Genomic DNA, 13767 nt, shown 5'->3' with positions numbered 1-13767 from the left:
TTTCCAGGTTCAAAACTTTTAGCATCTTAAGAGCCTGAGTTTTTTGCGATTTCGGATGGAACTTGATTTCCCTGAAATTCTTAGCAATCGCTGTCAACGCCCTCTCTTGGAAAAAACCTTTCGGCAAAAGAACGAAACCGCCCTCCTTATCAGCCTGGACTAGGAATAGATCATTTTGTTTTAAAAAAACCCACAACTTTTTCGAAAGGAGGCTTCGTCCTACGAAGGTGACTCGCAATGTCTTTGAGGAAGTCCACACCATCGCCAATCGCACGCTCTTTGTGCTGTTCACCGGCACGATCGGCCACTCGTCGAACCATGGCGAGCAGTTCTGGTCGCGTCGTAGATGGCTCGAAGCTGAACTTTGGGCCTTTCTGTAGAACTTCCTTGACTTCCGCTGGAAGAGTAGCACTTCCCAAAAGGGTGACGTTGTCGGTTGTCTGTTGTGTATAAAAGTGACAGTGTTGTTTCTAATAAAATCAGTTGTGACTTAGCGCCCGTCCTGTCGTCTTCGTGTCTTTATTGTCCTTGTTGTGTTGCGCTTTTTAACCTTTTAAATCAGTATGAACCAACTCGCCTAAACACAAGTTTTAATTCAAGTAACTGAGCCCAACGCTGTCGGCCCGTCGGCCCTACCGCCCCTGCTTCGTTTACCACACGATAGAGGGCGCTTGGCTCTCAGCATTATCAAATTTGGCAATTTTCGTCACATTTCTAATTATGCTACAAAATGTGGATCTGAATATTATTTAACAAAACTTTTAGGAAACATTCGCCGGCTATTTATTGTTTACGATCGCGGTGCTGGTGAGGTAGGCTCTTACCCAATAGGCGACGTGGATTCGGCTGTCGTGCAGCGATTCCGCGGATGCGTCGCAGTGAAAAGGCACAGAGCTTTCGAAGGAAAGAAGGCGCAAAAGAGTCCAGTTTTCTTTTAAAACTTCTATAACAAATAATTTTTTGTCTCCCTATTTTTGTGTTTTTGTGTTTCTTTTCACTTTTCACACCTTTTACGACTTGCGGTGTATGAAATTCGATTTCAGAATCGTTTCATGGTCCCTTTAAGAAAATGAACAGGACGGCAGCGACATCGCCGTTCTTGAAATGAGCACATAGAAGACTCAAAAAGGAGATGAGCTGCCGGTCAAAGTCCTAGTAGCCAACAATGAAGTCTAAGTAAAGGTTCAAACAGGGTCCCAAGCAAAATTTTTGCCCAAGTTCACTGTTCAGGAAGCTACACACGACGGCGAGCCTGAGGCCAAGCATTTGAATCATAAAAAAATTACAACCATGGTGTGATTGCACACCAAGGAAAAGCACTGCTGGAAGTGAAACTCAAATGAAAGAGCGCAAGCATTGAGTTTTATTGTGAAAAAAGTACGCCAGACCATAATGGGGTTAGCAACTAGTGAGCTCATGGGGTTGGTTCATTGAGTGCACACGGTGAAAGAAACCATGGCCCAAGAATTGGAACAGAAGTTTCCTACGTTGTTTAAAGAACTAGGGTGCGTGTGACGAAAGTGTGAGATTCTCTTTAAAGAAGGAGCAGAGTCACCGACGAGAAGAGTTCCATAAGCTCTGAAAAAAACACTCATAAAAGAACTCCAGAGAATGGAAGAGGCTGAGGCTAAAGTCATCACCCTTGTTAATGAACCTACTGATTGGGTGAGTTCAGTTGGGATAGTCAAGAAAAATGGAGGCACTCTTAGAATCTGCATGGATCCAAGGCAAGGGAATGAATGCTTCAAATGGCAGCACTAAAAAATGCCACGCCGTGAAGGCATTGAACCAGAACTGGCAAACGTCACGTTCTTTTCAAGGCTGGATGAAAATAGTGGGTATCATCAAATACCACTAGATGAGAAGGCCTCTCGAGTGTGCATGTTTGAACGCTGCCGATTTCTGAGACTACCATTTGGCATCTCATCGTCACCGGAAGTCTTTCAACAGATTATAACTGAAGTTTTTGATTAAATTGAATGGGTAAGAATCTACGTTGATGATGTACTCATATGGGGTCGCTCCCAGAAAGTGCACGACAAAATACAATGGGAAGCACTCAACAGCAGCCCAAAAAGCTGGAATGACCTTCAACAAGGAAAAGTGCTAATTTGCGGTCCGAGAGATTAATTACCTGGGTGACCGAATTAATATAAAAATGAAGTGGACCCAAATCGATGACTAATTGCTTCAGATAACTACTCCTCAAAGTACAGCAGATGCTGGGATTCATCAACTACGTAGGCAAGTATTTGCCACGCTTGTCGCAAAAAAACAAATCTTATCAGAAGCCTCATCAAGGATGATGTAATATTTGAGTGGACTGAGGCTCACGATGCAGAATGGGACAGCCTTAAGTTGAAGTTTACAGCGCGCATTACTGGTTTTGAGAGAGTACGTAGGTGTTGCCCGACTGTGCTGGGTAGGAGCGTAGCCAGTGGGGGGGGGGGGGGGGGGGGGGGACGTGCTGATAGGGCTTCAGCCCCCCCCCCCCCTTGAAGTCCAGCCGACCCTATAATATATACACGCATTTTGAACCCCCTCCCCTTTCCGTACCCCAAGTCATGAACATCCCAACCATATCAGCCCCCTCCCCACCCTCCCCCCCCCCCCCCCCGAAACAAATTCCTGGCTGCGCCACTGGTGCTAGGCTGTGGGTTTCTTTGCCAGTAAGCTATAGCACCTGCGTAGGTGCAATTGCGAACGCTGTTGGCGGCTAAATTGCCACGTTTTATTTATTTATTGTGTTCTACCGCAAATAAAATTTCTCAAGGTTTTTTTTTTTTTAAGAAAGCGCTGTGCTATTTTTAGAAACAAGATATGAAGACGTTTACCGTCCTCTGTAATGCCAAATTAATGTAATGCCAGCTCTTGAGGAAGAAGAGGAGAGGGTACGTAGGGCAAAGTATGCCCCCCCCCCCCCCCCGTACACTCCTTATCTCCTCTCCTGCTTCCCTCCTTTTTATCAAGAAATATTCCCAAAATTTCCCACGAAATTGAGCGAAAACTTTCCCGGTAAATCAAGCGGGGAAATATTCCCGCTAAATTTGCAGGGAAATTTACCAACATTATCTTGATAAATTTAGCTAGAAATTTAGCTAAAATTTCCACGCTAAATATAGTGGGGAAACTAAATTGGTTTTGACACCACGTGACGTCAATTTCCCCGCTAAATTTAGTGGGAAACACTTTCCCCTAAATTTAACAGAAACGTATTTCTGCTAAATTTTACGTGACGTGAAATTCATTCACGTGAAGTCAGACGTACCGCTCGTGTGACGTCACGAAGGTAACATGTTCCCGCTAAATGTGGCAGGAACTTTTTTCGCTAAATTTAGCGGAAAATGTGTCACGGGCTCAGTGGCATCACGTGAGACGTCAATATTGGAAACGTCCCACAGTGCAATGCGCGGTTACGCCGACGGCGACAGCGACGCCGCTCAATCCGGAAACGGGCACCTGAAAGCTGCGCTCTAAAACAAACAAATTAAAGCTATTTTTGGTGGGTTAGTGCGCGACAGACCAAACGTAACTGGAATATTTGTCGTTGAATTTTTTATGTTGAGTTCTCATATGGCCCTATAGATTCAGCTGTGTCAATCTACTAAGGTTTTAAGTATCGAAAATGCTTGACTACGCAGGATAGCAGGACTGCATGGATATATCCCCTGCTCACAACATGAAACTCAACGGGTATCATCAATTGAACCAGAGATACTCTACGCACCCCACGGTACCGCGTTGTCCCGACAGAATTTTAGAGAGGTCTCAAATAATACAGCATATCTAATATACAGTGTCGACGATAGCCACTTTACCACGATCGGACGAAATCCGGCTTGTTTTGAGGCACGTTTTGAAGAGAGATAAATGAACGAACGCGTTCATTCCGTCCCCTTACCCCGGACACGTGCCTATTACCTAATTCTCGCCAAGACCTGGAACATATGCGGGAAGGCTTTTCGGAGATTATCTTAACGAAAATAATCCTGGGAGAACGTTGAATGTCCCAGGTCGCGGGCTGATCGACGTTCACTTCCCCTGTTCGTTTCCTGCGAAAGCCGACCAGGGTACGAGCCCTGGTATTCCCTGACTCGCGCAGCGGATGAAAACACAAAAAGCGTGAGCATTCTGAACAGGCAGATAACGTAAAATATTTTATGAAAATCTAGTGGACCCAGAATCAGGGCTGGGCAGTATCATGATACAGATGTATCGCAAAAGTATCTTGATTTACTTTCGAGTATCTTTATCTCTGTTTCGAGATACACTTAAAGATGTATTTGTATCTCAGTAGTGAATAAACTTTACAGTGTATCGATTGTATCCAGATTCTTTGCCAGACTTAGGTATCCCGTTATATTTGCTGCCGGTTTTGAGATGAGTTTAAAAGATAAAAAGATTTGCTTGGTGCAAAGTGCTTCAGAATTTATAACGTCTAACCACTTATGACCCATAACAGTCACCAACGTTAATATAAAAAAATAACTCTGATTTGAAGAGGTTACTTGCAGGATTAACAAAATAAGCTCCTCCCTGAAAGCCCTCCGCTCTTTCAAATCTAGCAGAACGAACGCAATAAAATAGTTTAGTTGAGAAAATGTACGGCCCTGTTGTCCGATCTCCCTATAATATGGATGACTCAGAAGCATATAAGGTGCGCGCTCTCGGCAAAAGAGGGTTCGTTTCGCGCAGACGCCTTCCGTTGAGCATGGCACGGACTATATATACCCTTCAGTAACTATGTGGTTCACGTGGAGTGACACGATTTTTTAGCGGCATTTTTGATAAATGAATAGTTTGAGTTAAGGGTAAGTGCATAAAATGACACAAGAAGAGGAGCGTAAGCCTAAATTACCATTTGTATTCGCCGCGTCCTCTCCATGTAGTACCCTTTGGGAACAATGTATTACTGTAAATATCTGTGTCTGTATACCGGAATACTTTTTCGCTTATTTTGCAGAAGTATCTCGGGGATATCCCTTTGCATAAGAGACAAGTGTATCTCTGTATCTGTACTTTTGCGCCTCAAGATATACAATCTCAGTGTTGGCATTCCCGAAACTAAAACTTTTTGGAGTATCCCTGCCCAGCCTTCCTCTTAATGCACAATTCAGTTGGGGAGTCGCGCTGGCCGGCTTTCCCCAGCTCAGGCGGGCGGCCCAAATTTCTGGCTGATAGGGCTCGCTCGAGTCGCAAAATAGCGGCAGTCAGACAGCTCTCTTTGCAGAGGTCTACGCACGTACACGTTCGTTTTCCTAGTTTTAATCAAAAGACTCGGTTGAATAACTAAACCTTTTTTACGCTGAGACATTAAGCTACGTCGACTTAGTGCCTTCCGTATCAGTGTTTCCTACGCTGAGATATTTCACAGAATAAGAAGTGCACTCTGCCTGGCACTATGTAACTAGGCGTAGATGGTTAGCTCTGGGCCTCTCAATACGTCAAACAGTATAAACTATTCATAAAGCGGGACCGAATAAACCCAACCAAAACATCATTGGCTATTTCCTTAATGGCTTTCTTACAGCTAGATGACTCCTATGATTGTTATCTAAGCAACATTATACCCTCACTTTATACTATTATTAGGGGTTCGAAGTTGGTGTTCATGTCTACCTGGTTTATTAAAATTATCGACAAAAATCTATGTCCCGACGTTTAAAACCCGATACTCTGCTGCGGGAAATAAAGGAAACTGGGAAGGATAGGAAAAAAACATAGGCAAAAACTTCTCTTTTTTTTTTTGTTTTTACTTCGAAGTTTTCTATTTTAGCTCACCCCAGACTCGGGTTTTAAACACGATTATTGACTCACCAGCTCGCCTGCACACTCACTGCCCTTTAATTAATATATGTCGTGTTTGCGCTTTTTTTTATTTCATTTTGATCTAATTCTAAACTAAAAGTAATTATATTCTTTAGCCTATTCATTCACCCGCCATTTTATGGCGTTTTTCTGCCACGCACCTCATTTAGCAGTTAATGCACATTCTTGACAGTGCTGACCAAATAGAAGCAGGGACACGCAATTTAGACACATTTCACATCCGTTACTTTCACAAAACTAGCGTTGTATCACAGAAAACAAAGAAGTACCGCTTCCAATAAGTTCTGGCTACGCAAGGGCAAAACCCGAAGTCGTTTCTTAAGAAAATGCTGTTGCATCTTCTAAAAATAACCCGCTATAACGGTCAATAAATGTCACCATTTGTGTGCGACTTCTAAAAGATTTGACACTATAATGCAAGGAAACCTTTCAGGATTAATGTGGGGCTATGCAGCTTCAAAGGTGCCACATCAGATGCCGCCTGAACGCACATCTTCAAAACAAAAACAATACTGTCCTGGAACACAACAACAGGGAAACCACGAACTGTGTGGCGTCTGAAAAAATAGGCTGCTTCACCGCGCCTATAGATGCCATAAATAGGGTAGAAAACTAAAAAAGACAAAACAAGATGCCGCCAGTGAGGTTTGAACTCACGACCCCTGGTTTACGAGATCAGTGCTCTACCACTGATCTATGGCGGCCGTTGTCCTGCGTGCTCTATGGAATAAACTAGAACCTAAAAGTGATTCTAAAACACTCTTTTCACAGCTTAAAAAATTTAATGCGCTTCGAGCTGTGTTTTAAAGCATGAAATCCGTTTTGACGGAACGCCATACTCCCAGAAAATGGTGCATCCGTTCATGCGAGTATTCTCTCACTCAGTTGAGGCGAGAAATTCAGTTTCGGATATATTTACGCATCAAATCAGGTCATTTACCACGTTATCTGTCGCGCAGGGAGCGTATAATTGAACCAGAAATATTTAATTTGTGTATCTGCACTGGTTGACGCCACGTGACCACACAACTTGTTGTGTACGCAAAATACTGTTTGTGAACCCTTCATTTATGTGCACTGCTTACCTATACCCGACGGTTAATTAATATATTTTATCCCTAACTACGAGCCCGTTTCATAATCATGTCCATTAGTGCGGCCTTCGAGGCGTTAACACAAAATGGGCACGCCGACGCAATCCTCTGCCGTGACATGAAAAAATATGACTGTTTAAATAGCTTGAATGAAGTATGTTTTGTGAATAGATTCATGTTGCCTAAACGGCATATTGTGAGGAAATAACTAGTATTACTATTTCCACCAAGAAAATACCAAAGGTTCGAGCGTCACAAATGGTAAATCTTGCGTTTAAAATGATCTTATAATTAAGAAACGAAGTAAATACGTAAAGAAACAATCAATGATTCTTTCTTCTCATTTCATTTCATTGCACTATCCTAAGGTAGAGTTTCCAGTGAAGGGTGAACTCACGATCCCTGATTTACAAGACCACAGCTCTGCCACTGAGCTGGAGCAGCGTACAGATTGTCTCATTTAGCCGATTCAAGCCAGATATTTTGAAGTATTTTAGTTTACACGCGATTAGCTAACTATGCTCCTTTGATACCTTGGGCAGGAATTGCAAAGAAGGTTACAACTCGCCGTCTTTTGTTTTTCTGAATCGCTGGCCCTGGCGCATACTTGCAAGAATGAGGCCCAATCTGAATACGCAATTGCGTACTGCTTAGTCGTTTTGGAGAGCACGTAGTGCAACGCTCTAGGAAATTCTGATCATCACGGTCGAAGAATGCAACCAGTTGTGTGCGTTTTAAGATTAGAGAATCGACTCATAATAGTGCACAAAAAACTTCCAATTTTAAAGTAAAGCTGTTCTGCTTCAGAAGTGAGGCAGGAGAAGCCGCGGTTATGCGCAGCTTCACACAAAACCAAAGCTGCCTTGGATTGGCGCAGTCAGATGACGGCCCACTTTCGGATGTCCAAAAGCAGGTAGACCGTTCCACCCGCCGTCACATAGGCCCCAACTGCCATATTGAAATCACGTGACTCGGGCGCCGTGGCGTTACACTTCAACTCTGCGCTCGGCTCATCCTCTGAACGTCTTCGCGAATGTGCTTTATTACGGTCCTCAGATTATGTTATCTGAAAACTATTAACACGCTGTGAGAAAGCATTTACTAGCGAAAAACCGAAACTACAGACGCCCGCAGGCCATCTTACGAGTAAATCAGATCGCTCACATAACCTAACAAATGGACATGAGCTCGGTGAAGCCACGAAGAAGAAAGTCGTTCAATCTGAATACTATTTTATAAAACATCACGGCGCATCAAAAATCTGGGCAATGGTAAACGCTATTTATACTTGAAACCTATGTGTCACAATATTTCGGAATATTTAAAACGACACACGCTACATCTGCATTAAATAAAATATAAGTTCTTTGAAAAATATTTTTTAAGTTTTATTCTGTTTTTCGGTCCGCATCCCATCGAGTGGCCAGTTACTCACAACGCTCATGAATTCAAAAAGCGAAAACTGTTTGCCGCCAGTGAGGTTTGAACTCACGACCCCTGGTTTACGAGACCAGTGCTCTACCACTGAGCTATAACGGCTACGCTTCTAAGCCCTGCATGAGAGAAACTATGGCTGTGACGTCTTTCCTAGAACCTAATGCACTTTCAGAAGGACATGCTCGCGAGTCCTCGGGTATGTTTTTCAAATGCCATAGTCCTCGTTCCCAGAATTGTACCCTTGAAAGTTCTTAAAAGAATGAATAATATAAGCACACTCGTTTCACATTAAGGTAAGAATATCAGGCAGAAAAAGGACGAACAAAGGCTGCAGAAAAGCTACAAAAGCTTAGGTATAACGGATATTCTAATAACATGTTTTACGATACAACACTCACTACAACACGCTTTATAATACAACACTCATAAATGTTGAGGGATGTGCGTCGCAGTACGACTTCAGGAGTGAATATTCAGCTGTCACAGGGCTAGTCTAAATTTTATATCGCTTTGCAACGGGTATAAACAATACAAGAAAGATAGATGTGATATTTTTAGAGAAGTCAACAACCGTGTTTCACACGTCGAACTTAAAAACTGGCAGGCATTACGGGTGAGGGTCCTGTAATATCTTGGGTTGAGGACTACTTACGAAACCGGTTCCTATTCGTATATTATAAAAGACACGCATTTCGACCTGTTTAGGTAATGTCTAAGGTCCCGAAAGTTTCTGTTTGGAACTACTTTTATTTTTGCTCTAAATGAACGACATTGTCAAAGGCAATGTCGTTAAAACCTAATATTGTACGTTTTACCGAGGATTGTATTATGAAGCGCGAAATAAGAAACCAAGCCGACCAAATTCTATTAAACGAGTCTCTCAAGAAGGTAGCCGATGGGTTTAATACCTTGCAAATTTCTTGAAATTAAGACAAATATGTTTCTATATGTCTAACAAGAATAAAATAATCCTCTTGAGTTTGCGTACAGGTTTAATGGTGTAGACACGCACAGGGTTCCTAGATATAAGTATCTTAGTATTAGATTAGCATTTGACCTGAGTTTGAACGCACGCGTTAAATATGTAACAAATAAAAACCTTGTAAATTTATTCTCTCTGCAGAGAACACTAAAGTATTTGCTTCATAAAATGAAGCTTTTGGCATACACAACTCTTGGATGACCAGCACTAAAATACGCAAATATATCCTCGTTCCCACATACACATAAGAATATAAGTAATATGGCAACAGTCCAGCAGAAGGGAGTTAGATGTGTTTATAACTTATACAGCCGATTTCAGTTCACAACAAAACTACTGAAAAATGTTGTTTATTAACCGTTGCTGATGGCGCAGATCTGGGTAGATGGACATTAATGTTCCTTCTTTTAAACGGCGTATTTAAATTTTATGAGACCAAGTACGTTAAGCTCCTAAACGCAAGATCCATTACAAATGAGCATATCTACACTCGTTGAATATTCATTTAATACTTACCGTTTTAGATACTCATTTCTTCCTTCAGCTATAGGGGAATGAAGCAGTATATATAGTCACGAAGAGGGAAACAGCGCCAAAAGTAGAGAGGACAAAGAACGAGGAACACACAGACCAAGCGCTGACTGACAGCTGGTTTATATCTGGAAAGCCACCTACTGGTGTAAAAACACAGACAAATATATATCGGATCATCGCCAAGGACACGTGTCAAAGCTCTGCAAGAACGCGATTTCTTTATCGAAGAGCGGAATCGAGGGACCACTGACGCACTCATCCTTATACTTCGAAATGCAATAAGCCTCGAATATTTCCCGAGTCACCTGCTGACTGTGCCGAGCAACAATCGTCGCCGTTTCCAAAAGAGGGGAGCACCTACACCTATCAAATGAATGGCCAAATTACCCGACGGTGAAGGTCTCATCCCAAGTGCGTGTTTTCTGAGCTTATCATTGATGCAACTGCCTGATTGGCCACAGTGGACTCTCCTACATTGTGATATATGTGTATGCTCCCCTTTTTTGGAAAAGACTATTATTGCTCGGCACAGTTAGTAGGCGACTCGTGAATTATTCGAGGCTTATTACATTTTGAAGTATGAGGATGAGTGCATCAGTGGTCCCTCGATTCCGCTCTTCGATAAAGAAATCGCGTTCTTAGATAGCTGTGACATGTGTCCTTAGGCGATGGTCCGATGTATGTTTGTTTTTTACGCCGGTAGGTTGTTTTTCATAAATAAACCAATTGTCGGTCAGCGCTCGGTCTGTGTGTTCCTCGTTTTTTGTCCTCCGTACTTTTAGCGCTGTTTCCCTCTTCGTAGCTATGCATAACCAACTCGCCCAATTTTCAACGGTCTAGATAGCCATTTTCTTGGTCATACGAGTGTTGCATTAATTGGTGCAGTTGAAAACCGAATACTTTGCCAATTTATTAACTGATGAGTTCCTCTTTGAAGAAAATCGTGATATGTTTATTTTGGTTCTATACATATGTGCTACATATTTCATATATTTTTTTCTGACTCAATGCCTGCAATAGAGATAAGCAGTATACTGTAAACGACTTAATTTTCACGGACTCAAATTTTCGCGAATTGGGCGAAAGCTGAAAATTTGAAATTATTCGCAGGTTCTAATTTTCGCGAATCGAGTGTAGCTTCCGTAGCGTTCACACATTGCCCGAACTGTTCGCGAGACGAATTTTTCGCGAATTGTAGGCGATTCGCGAAATTCGCGAAAATTTAGTCGTTTACAGTATTTAAATACATAAATCATTACATTAAATAAAATTAATTTGTCTGCTAACTTTTTTAGACAGGTCAACCACAAAACTTAAATTTTATTTCTCTGTGCAGACCTTTCCACTCACGCAGTATATCTGACGTTGTGTGAAAACATTCCGGCTGCCCAGCACGATTCCCAATACACCACGGTTGGAGGGAAAGGCTTGTGCCTACATCTGATACGTTTGTGAAATAGCAGTGAAGCTTCGCTGTTCTCATAGCCCCTTGCACTTCCACGTATTACTTCCTTCCCTGTTCAAGCTTCGCCAGCAGTTGAAAAAAGAAACATTATTCTTAAAAGTCAGACTACTCGCCCACTTCTGTCTGTTGGGAGATGATTCCCTTCCAGGCTTTCCTTTTTCGTGGGGAACACTTAAAGATTTACGGTGCGAGGTCACCAAATAAAGTAGGTGCGCTAACTGTTCGAAGCTTTAGGCTTGGATTGTTTAAAGAGAACGGTGGGACATTTCGCACGTTGTCTTGGATAGTTTAAAGAGAACGGTGGGACATTCCGCGCGTTTTCTTGGAGAAAAATCCTGTCATTCTCCAATTTACCGGGTTGTAAACTACAGCATGACAAATGTTTCAAAAGATTGCGGTAACACTTTCATTGACTGTCTTGACTTTCTAAAGATAATCAATCACCACTATGCCGTCCGCATCCCTAAAGATGAATCTCATTACTTTTACTGCGGAAGCTTGCAGTCGGAACGTACTTTGGCCATGAAGACTGGGTATGCTTCCAATTTTTCAATTGTTCAGGCCCGCCGTCAGGGAGCGGCCCCTCTCACGTGGATGGTGCAACCCGCGTATTATGAACAAAAGTTGCCTTTCTGTAAATATATATATATATATATACATATATATATATATATATATTCGACCCTCGCTCCATCGCTCCATCACATTTCAGCGTAAAAGTTTTCATTTAATTTTCATTCCACATGTTATGTAATCCATGGAGGAGAATTTCATTGGACACAAATTTTTATTTTTAACAGCAATGTAGCGGATAATATTCCGGCGTTCTGCAGAAAATTCTGTTTGAAAAGCACCAAAGTATAAACATGAAAAACGAAAATAACAAAATTACCGATTGCCTCCTGGTGTTTAGATGGTGATAACCTACAGAATACAGAATCAAATAAATATTTGCTTCTTAACAATGCCAATAGTAGGATGGAAGATTTCTGTAATACAAAAATAGAGGACTTCACTGTGGGAGGTGTGCTCATGTTTTTTGCACACAAAAATAAAATTTGATGGCCCGACGCTTCAGACATATCGTACACGACTAAGAATAAGGAATGTGACTAAATTAAGCCACGCGTCTTTTTTTTTTTATAAAGCTGTTAGGTAATTCAATAAAAGCATTGCAGGAAAAGGAACAGCGTTTACTACCGTTTTAACGAACCTTAATCAGTCTAGCAACAGCGGTCCTTTGTCACACTGTTTGCTGAGTTATAGTTCTTTCTCAGTTTAAAATTTCATATTTTACTGAGATATTCAATAAATTGTATATTTTATCGACTACAACAAACAATTTTTCGTTCCATATCAACATATTAGTAAAAAATGTGAAAGCATTTTATACAATTTTACTTTATAATTAAATACGATTTGCCTACTTCGCGTGTTGATATGTTAGTTCTAAAAGTTTGTCCTTTCAAGCTGTTTTATATATGCGGTGTTTGATCCCTACTTGAATCTGCTCCATCATATCGTGCTTTCAAGAGTGCGTTACAATAACCTATATTTTGAGGAGCAAGAGCATTCCTTTGAAAACACAAAAAAATGTCGTAATTTGCGTGTTCTGCGATATTATTGCGATTGAAATTGTAATGGGATTGTCTTTCCGGCACTGTACTTCCTAGAAATTGTACTTTTTATGGCTTTCTGTTAATTATTTCACAATGTATATTAGATATTTATAACTAATATGGCGGCCAAGTTTCTGGGCCTCATTTTGCATTCCAAACCATTATTGATCATTGACTCTGGTTTATCATGATAAGTGGGCGAATTTGAGTGTGATCAACGTAGTTCTCGACAGAGAGATGAAAATGTCAGAGAATCGAAAACACGACACTGTTGCTGCTATTTAAGTGTTTTATTGTTAATTAACAAAATTTATAATTCAGTTACCTAATGCATATTTTTTTCTGTTTCACTTTATTTTCTTAAATTACTATAGATTTCTTGCTTTCGCGTGATGAATTTGAACAATTATTTTTTTTATCTGAAACAGGTCATCAATTTTTTGTCTCTTGTAACGAGGTTGTGTATAAAAATAATAAAACAAATATTAAAAATAAATCCTCAATAAAGCCTCGCAAATTGATTGATAAAAACCTTCTACAAATCAAATTAGTTATTCCAGTCCGTTTGGAGGTTGAAGACGTAGTTTAAATGAATACATATGAGAAAAAAGTAGATATATTAAAAAGGCAACCCTGCCCGAAAATTTTTGTTCCTGAAAAGGTTTTTGTCCCCATGTTCTTGATTATTTTGTTAAACATTTGCGGTAGTCCTACTCCAGGAGAATGGCCGTGAGTAGTAGACTATTTAACCATACAGACTGCTCAATTCTTAATTCAAACCGACCTATTATAAAACGCGAAAGCTAT

The 13767-nt window shown here is 41.1% G+C and overlaps 2 non-coding genes across 2 annotated transcripts; both read right to left on the bottom strand.

Annotated features, from left to right (window-relative positions):
- Positions 1–6461: 6461 nt before the first annotated feature.
- Positions 6462–6533, bottom strand: Trnat-cgu. The gene has a single exon. It is a non-coding gene; the product is annotated as a tRNA-Thr (tRNA).
- Positions 6534–8390: 1857 nt separating this feature from the next.
- Trnat-cgu lies at positions 8391–8462 on the bottom strand. The gene has a single exon. It is a non-coding gene; the product is annotated as a tRNA-Thr (tRNA).
- Between the last annotated feature and the right edge of the window lie 5305 nt (positions 8463–13767).

This window comes from Ixodes scapularis, unplaced genomic scaffold, assembly GCF_016920785.2.
Source record: "Ixodes scapularis isolate PalLabHiFi unplaced genomic scaffold, ASM1692078v2 ptg002371l_1__unscaffolded, whole genome shotgun sequence".
Taxonomy (NCBI): Eukaryota; Metazoa; Arthropoda; class Arachnida; order Ixodida; family Ixodidae; genus Ixodes; species Ixodes scapularis.
The sequence above is the reverse complement of the archived record's forward strand: the minus strand, read 5'-3'. Positions and strand labels throughout refer to the sequence as shown.